This window comes from Ovis canadensis, chromosome 9 (assembly GCF_042477335.2).
Source record: "Ovis canadensis isolate MfBH-ARS-UI-01 breed Bighorn chromosome 9, ARS-UI_OviCan_v2, whole genome shotgun sequence".
Classification (NCBI taxonomy): domain Eukaryota; kingdom Metazoa; phylum Chordata; class Mammalia; order Artiodactyla; family Bovidae; genus Ovis; species Ovis canadensis.
This window is the reverse complement of record NC_091253.1, coordinates 102,816,636-102,825,199: the sequence shown is the minus strand read 5'-3', so window position 1 is coordinate 102,825,199 and position 8,564 is coordinate 102,816,636. Positions and strand designations below refer to the sequence as shown.

The 8,564-nt window shown below is 36.3% G+C and overlaps 1 non-coding gene across 1 annotated transcript; it reads right to left on the bottom strand.

The window, feature by feature from the left end:
- Nucleotides 1-449: 449 nt before the first annotated feature.
- TRNAC-ACA (transfer RNA cysteine (anticodon ACA)) lies at nt 450-521 on the bottom strand. Its single transcript has one exon. It is a non-coding gene; the product is annotated as a tRNA-Cys (tRNA).
- Between the last annotated feature and the right edge of the window lie 8,043 nt (nt 522-8,564).

Sequence of the window (8,564 nt, the reverse complement as noted above, 5' to 3'; positions counted from 1 at the left end):
GACAGTTAGATACAATTAAGTGGGGAAATTTTATCAAATAAGTAAAGAAGGAATTATTTCAGTTCATAAAATCTTTATAAAACAGAAACTAGACCACTTCTCATTCTATGAGGCCAGTATTATTTTGATTTTAAGGCTAAACCAAGACTTTTCAAGAAAGAAAAGCTTATAGATGAAAACCTCTTGTGAAAATATATACAACAATACTCACAAAGATTTTGAAAAGATTACACTAACATAGAAATTATTCCACAGTTTAACGAAGTGGAGATTATCCTAGAAATTCAAGATTGGTTTAATATATAAAATTAATTAATATAAAGTGAAGTCACTTGGTCGTGTCTGACTCTCTGCGACCCCATGGACTATAGCCTTCCAGGTTCCTCCACCCATGGGATTTTCCAGGCAAGAATACTGGAGTGGGTTGCCATTTCCTTCTCCAGGAGATCTTCCCAACCCAGGGATTGAACCTAGGTCTTCTGCATTGTAGACAGATGCTTTACCATCTGAGCCACCAGGGAAGTCTAATTAATATAAAGGATCATATTAATACAATAAAACATTCAAAGTTTCACCTTAATGTTTAAGGAAAAAAAATTAGAACAAAATTTAAAGCAGATTTTGAAAAAAACTCTTAACATATTATGAATAAAAGGAAACTTCCATAACCTGATAAAGGCACCTAGAAGTCCATAGCTAACATAATGCTTAATAGTGAAAGACCAGATTCTTTTCTCCTAACATTGGGAAGACTTTGCTTTCTTCACTTCTACTCATAATTGTACTTGAGGGTCTAGAAATTAAACAATACAGATCAGAAATAAAGTAAAATTGATTCATTTGTAAATGCCTCAACCTTATATGGAAAAGCCCATGGAACACGCACACACACACACACACACACACACACACACACGTACAACTAACAGATGTTTTAGCAACTCCACAAGATGCAAGACAAACATACAAATTCAACATGCTTTCTATACACTTAGAAAAAAAATCTGTCAATAAAATTTAGAAGATAATTCTTTTAACAATAGCATGAAAAATCCAAACACACTGAAGTACAAGTTTAACAAAAATTACTAAATGTTGGTGAGAAAAATGTAAAAGTTAAAAGTAATATAAAAACGTACCATGAGGATGCATTAAAATACTCAGTTTCAGCAGGATGATGATTCTTTTTGAATTGATCTATAGTTTAAATCAAGCCATATTGAAATAAAGTAGGCTTCTTTTTCTTAGGCTATAATTTATGTCAAAATGCAGAACCTTACAATTACCAAGCAATTTAGGAAAGAAGAAATGTGGCATGACTTGCAAATTTTATTTTAAAATTCATTATAAAGATGTAGTAATGAGGTATGATATTGGCCAATATAGAAATATTAAAATTCAGATCTAAGTATACTTTGCAACAAGAGTACAGAATTAACTCAACTTGAGAATATTCTCCTCCACAAATATGTAGGACCATTTGGACATCCACATGACAAAAAGAGATATTGTTCCTCACCTCAAATCATAACAGAGATTAGAAATAAAGTTCTAATTCCAAATAGATGGCAATATTAAATATAAGAACTAAAACCATAAATCTAGAATAATCATAGGAAAATATCTTAAAATCCTTGGATTTTTCCGAAAAGGTATCATTGGACATGATCCAAAACATTTAAAAAAATAATTTGTGTGACTTTATAAAAACTAAAATTTGTGCTTCAGAGACATCAATAAGATGATAAAAAGACAGTGACTGGAAGAGAATATTTGCAATCATGTATATGATCAAAGAATTATATTCAGAATGTATAACACAAATTAATAAATAGAGGACAAAAAAAACAATTAAAATAGACAAAAGAATAAAATAAACATCTTGAAAAATGATCTCTATCATTAATAGCACATGAAAAGATGCTCTAATTTATTAGGGAAATGCAAATTTAAATCACAATGAGATACCAGCACATATTTCACTATATTGGAGATATATGTTGACATATATACACGTATGAATATATATATATATGTATATTTGCATACGCCCACAAATAAGCATTCCATCTGCTTGTGAAGGTGTGGAAAAATTGAAACCTACACAGCAGGTGTAATATAAAATGATAGTCATTTTTGAAATTTGGAAGTTTCTTAAACATTAAATACATGCTTACCATTTGACCCAGCAATTACAGTGGTAAAATCTAGCCAGGAGAAGTGACGCTTATGTCCACACAATGCTTGTAAAAGTTTTCATAGCAGCATCATTCATGACAGCTAAATAGTCGAAGGAAATCAAACGCACATCAACTGGTGAATGTAAAAACAAAAACGTGGTGTGCGCACGCAATTGGAGTAGGAAATGGCAACCACTCTAGTAGGCTAGCTTGGAAAATTCCATGGACATAGGAGCTTGGTGGGCTAACGTCTATGGCGTTGCCAAGAGTTGGACACGACTGAATAAGAGCACACTCACATGTACACAATAGAGTTTATTGAGCAATACAAACAAGCAAAACACCAATACTTGGCCCAAAGTGAAACAATGTCAAGCTACTATGTTATGCAAAAAGTATTAGCTGCAAAAGTCAACTTATTGTATGATTTCATTTATATGGATTGCCTAGATGCCAGGAGCCAGCGTGAGGAACCCCGCCTGTGGCAAAGGTCATGAGGAAGGAGGCTTCGGCATATACAAAGGCAGGATCGAGCCTCAGGAAACCCCCTGCTCCCAAGCATCTACCCCCAAACCAGAGTCTGCCTACTTTACTGCTTCATGCTCTCACCTACACCTCTGACTTTACGGGGGGCTGTCCCCCATCACCTCTCTCGGAGAAGGAGTTAACCTACAGCTCCAGTTAATAAAAATTCCTGGGTGTGGCAAGAGTGTTTCAACTTACAAACTCCTCTGAAGGTTTTCTAGCCTGCCTGAACAGGTTCGTCCGGCCACATGTGATTGTTTACAGCCTCCCAACCGTGAGAGGCACGAGATGTTTTAAACTTTCTAAGGATAGATTCTTTTAGGGAGTTAGAAATTATTAGTATAGTGGGTTGACTAGGAATTATATTGGTGAAGGGTTTTTCATTTATTGAGCCAATGCTTGCTGCTAAATCTCCATATTCCCTGCCCTTATAATGAATATAACTAGCATATAGTAGAAATAAGTATTAACCTTTAAGATTAATCATGTTAACCTTAGGCTAAGTAAATTCCTTTCTTAATTGTAACCCACTACACCCTCACCCTATAGGAATGCAACTTTATCTGGTACCTTCAGAGGGTGGTGCCTCGTTTAAGAAAAATCACCCCTGGAAAATAAGTTTCTGGTTGACTGACCATTATCAGAAAGAAAGGATCATAAAATGTCAGCAGGCCCCCTGGCCAGAAGATGATGTAAAACCCCTAAGACCGTTTTGTATACATTTATATGAAGCACCTGATTTTGATAAAGGTCAGGACTGCTGACCCCCACGTGACTTTAAAATTTCCATTTGTCTCTATGTGCAACAAAAGGTATATAAGCAAACCTGAAAATAAAACGGATCAGTTTCTGGAAAGACTGATTCCCCCTTGTCCTTCTTTCTTTCCCCTTCTGGCTGAATTCCCATCTGGAGCGTGGATGCTCGCCATGTATACTTACTTGCCCTGGATTCTCAGACCTGCGTGAGAGGGAGCCCAAGGTGGGGCACCCTCCACTATTCAAGTGGGCGCCGGTGGCCTAGTAGATGGTGTAAATTCCTTGTCTTGGAGTTTTATTTGTATTCCATGTAAACCAAGTTATTTAGTATCTTTTTCTCCACTAGTATTCTCCTACTACACTATTTCTTTCTATCTCCCTCCATATCTTTAATTAAGCAATTAATTCCTAGGATGCTGACTCCATCCCCACTTCGAATAACCCTGGATCCACCGGGGCTGGACCCCGGCACCTAGCAAAACAAGTTTATATAATAAAGACTTAGACCATTGGCTGCCTAGGCCTGAGGTGCTTTAAGAGACAAGTGCAGAGAGGCTCAATCATGAAAGAAATTTTAGGGCTGATGAAAACCTTCTAGCACTAAGCTGAGCTGAAGGTCATATGAACTTATATGTTTGCTTAAGATATTGAAGTGTACAGTTATAGTTGGTGAAATATTTCTCTATAAAGCTGTTAAAAAGTTAGGTGTATACATTATAAACATTTAAAATCTGCTTTTTGTGAAAATATGTGTAAATCTATCTACATCTAAACATATTTAAGTTTTCAGATAATAAAAAGTAAGACTTGTTAGAACAATAAAGAGCAGAGCAAGGAAGCTAAATTTAATGTGAATTTATATGCTAAGTGTCAGCTATTGAAAAAGCTGACACTATAAAGCTATATAATATTCCAAGACATCATCACTATTTTCCTTGATGTTAAACCTTTTTTTTTTTTTTTGCTATTCAATTAGTTTACTGGTGATTGTAAATATGAGAAAAATGGCTGATGTAATACAGAAATATGATATAGTGGCACAAAGATATTCCACTAACTCATTGTAATTCAAGAACAGGAACTTCAGGACTGAGCACTGTGAAAGAATCAAAAGATTCGCCTCCTGCTTTGTTATTATTATTTTTTTAATGTTAATTTTCATTCCCACCACTTTTAAAAATTTCTTCACCACCAATGACTATTTTCTTCCACTTTCTCACTATACAACAGGCTTATTATTTATACGCATGCCAACAATTGTCTTCCAATAGCACTTGAGTTAATATGCAATGAGCCACCTAGATGACTCCTGAATTGACGCAGACTCTGTCGAAGTCCATCCTCTCTGGGAAAGTATGTAAGGATCCACCGCTGGGTTAAATAACTAAACTAAAATGGTAAACTACAGCTCAAAGGAGTAGGGAGTGAAGTTTCTCATGTTTGAACATATCTGCTCTCAGTGAAACCAGAGATGTGGGTGGGAGTTCTGCTCACAAAATAGAGGTAAGAGACAGGCTATCTGTTAAGTAATTAACACTGTAATATTTCTAGATGTTTCTCTAAAAGACAGAATTTAATTGGATCATCTTTATTTATGGAATACAGAGGACACTCGGGAGGATATGAAGAATATTGTAAAAACTAATAGGAAACACCTGGAAACTCCCTCAAAAGAGCACTATTATCTCAAGAAGAAAACGTTTCTGCTCAGTTCCTTCTTCTTATTGTCGTTTAGTTTATTTATCAAATAAATTACAAAAATATTTACACAAGAGCAGTAATTTTCTTACTTAAGTGAGAACTGGTCCTAATAATGCACATTGTTGCCATTAATGTTGGCTTAAATAATGCACCTGATTTCTATGAGGGGTCCCTTGTATAACTTCACACTTTAACAAGAATTTGGAGATGAAATGAAGCTTCACAATTAAGTTTTCAAGATAAAGATATGTGAGGGGACAAAATTAGAAAAGTCAGGAAAATGTACAAATGTCTGTAATATAAATAGATCCATAGATAAGTCAGACTCACGACAAAGGCTCTAAGTAAAATATTTATTAAATCTTATTATTACTGTATTTAGTAGCTAAGTAATGCTACAGTTTCTGACATATCTGGGGTAGTAATAAAAAGCTTTTGGTGATTCTTTTTAGTGCTCTGACAGCACCCTTAATGGAACTGTGAGCTCAGCAACTGTGAGCTCAGCAACTTTGGTTTAGTCTTTGCAATTTATACAAATGCTGAAGTCTCCATTTCAAAGGAAAGGGCTCCCTTGGGGAATTCACAGATGCCAAAACATGCCATTTGGGATGGATAGATTATACTTTCATGCTGAAGAAGCCCAGAAACTTCTCTTCAACATAATTTCCATTCCCAAATCCTGACCCTTTCCTGGACATAAGATATTTATGGAAGGCATCCCCACTAATTAGCAGCCTTATGTCAGCAATCAGAGTAAGGAAGGGAGGAGAAACAGCAGCTCAGTTGAGAGTACTTTTCCCAGCAATAGCGAAACTTCTAATAGGGAGGTGAAAGTGGGGACTGCCTCAGAGATATCTGTGCGAGACTGTTCTAGAAAATTGGAATGGACATGTTCATAAGATTTGTTTTTGAATGCACGTAGTCAAGATTTCTCAAATTGTGAAAGCCAAAGCTTCTGAAATCCCAAAATTCCAAAATAGCATCCTGTCACTTTTACTAGATTTTTATTCCTTAGGGAAAAAAAAAATTTCACTAACTCTTGTCCATACAAATGGAATTATAAAAAGAAGCAAATTCCAGGTGTGTCAAGATTACCTGGAAACCTGTCTGCTCAGAGCTATCCTTTTTCTTCCCTACTCTCTGAGAATAAAATCCAAAGACCTGGCTTTGACCTCTGGGAACCTTTATGACCTCGCCTTCATACCCGCCAGCCACCTCTCTGACTACACCTTTCACTTCTTTCCTTCTATAGCATCATTCTAGCCATTCCATCCCCTCTATTCTTCAAACATTCCAATCAAGCTTCAGCCACAGGAGTTCTTCCATTAAAATTTCTCTGCCCATAAATTCAAATTATTATTTGAGTGACTATTTCTTTTAAGATTTTTCTCAAAATGCCTCCTTAGCATAGAAATTCTCCTTGACTGTTCAATAGAAAGTCAGCATTAATAGAAAGACTGCAATCTCTACCTCACTTACATTGCTTAATTTTCTTGATGGACCCAACACCAAAAATACATTCTGCTTGCACACTTCTTAGGAGTAATAGCGACTTTCTAATCTAAATGTTATCCTGACTTTTCTTCCTTTAGTCCCATTTTCTTCATTTTCTCTTATATACTTCAGATTACTTCTTTAATTATACTTTGCATCAAATCCTTTTCCAACCTAAAATATCTAAACTGGTTCTGTTTTCCTGTCCAGACACTGACTGGTGAAATCCTTGGTCTCAGGAATAGTTCCATTTAATAGACTTTCAGTGATGGGAATTGCTGCTTTTGTCCTGATATAGTGGGTGTACTGATAACCACATTGCCACTAGTGAGATGATGGTATCTCATAGCGCAAGAGTGGACAAGAATTCACTGGATTGAAATGAAGTACTTACTGAAAACAAGATCTGTGGACCCCAAATGGGTGCAGCAAGTGCCACCCTTTGAGGAGCAGCCGCTGTGCGGGTCCCAACGGTAGCACCCAGGAGCTCACAGAAATCATTTATTAGCTAAGGATTATTAAAGGATTAGCTAAGGATTTCTAAATCTCTGTGCAACACATGGTCTTGAAACTGGAGATTTTGCACAATGGCCCTAAAAACTGAGAATGATATAGGAGTAAATAAGACCTCAAATATTTACCCTTGAATAGAATTCAAGAATGTATTCCCATGTGGCTCAGTGGTAAAGAATGTTCCTGCTAATGCAGGAGACAGGGGTTTGGTCCCTGGGCTGGGAAGATCCCCTGGAGAAGGAAATGACAACCCCCAACAGTGTTCTTGCCTGGGAAATCCCATGGACAGAGGAGCTGAGCGGGCTACAGTCCATAGTGTTGCAAAACATTGGACACACTCAGAGACTAAACAACACTTTGAAATATCTAGTATTTTTTCAACATTCCACTTGACAGTTTAAGGTCATTCGTGATCCCCAAGAAGAAGATTTGGCTTCAGGACCAGGGACCAGGCTTGATTACTCCAGAGCTTTTGTGTGGCAGAGTTTATTAAAGTTAAATAGGGCAGAGAAAGCTTCCGACAGAGACCTCAGAAGGGGGCAGAGAGGGTCCCCTGCTAGTCTAGCAAGGCAGCTGTATACGTTTTCACTTGGTTATTACAGTAAATCAAAAGAATGTCTCTGGGTTGTAATGGGGTCTTACTAGACCCACTCTCACAACACATATTTTAAGATGACAGGATTAGTTAGACGGCTCTCAAGAAGGAGAAACATGTCCTCAAGCAGGATACATTGTCCTTACATAATCCTTAGTACAGAGTTTAAGGGGAAACATAATCTTGAGCAAGATGAGTTGTTTTGTTGTGCAATCATCAGATCTGGGCTTAAAGAAAAAAGAAGTTTGTGCTTTTCTCCTTGAGAGCCCCAGACCCCTCTCTCTTCCTCGGGGACCCCAGACTTCTAATCAACCTACCTAGGAATTGACTCTCTCACATTCGAATGATGAAGCCAAGAAATGAGCAAAAAGTTATATTTTATTGCTTTCAACAAAACTGAATGAAACATACGTCAGCTGATAGAGCACTAAGATAATTTTTGAGGATAGGGAATTTTGATTATTCTCATGTAACTCAAAGGAAGCTTAAAAATTGGGTAAACTTCAATTACAAAAGTACATTTTAACTTGCTTATTTATATAAGCAAAGTATACAATCAATTACATGTATAGAAACGATAGCAGAAAATGAGTGTAGGCCCCAACATTATTCTAGAAATAAGTAATTTTGATCATGGACATAATATATTTTAATAGATAAAATAAATTAATATTTTGATATTTTCTCTGTTTATAATTGCTTGTTATTTACCAACAATTTAAACTCCATTTATGTTGCTTTGATCAAGTATGTACTAAGGATCGTGTGATGACTAAAATGTAAATATGCAATCCTTAGAG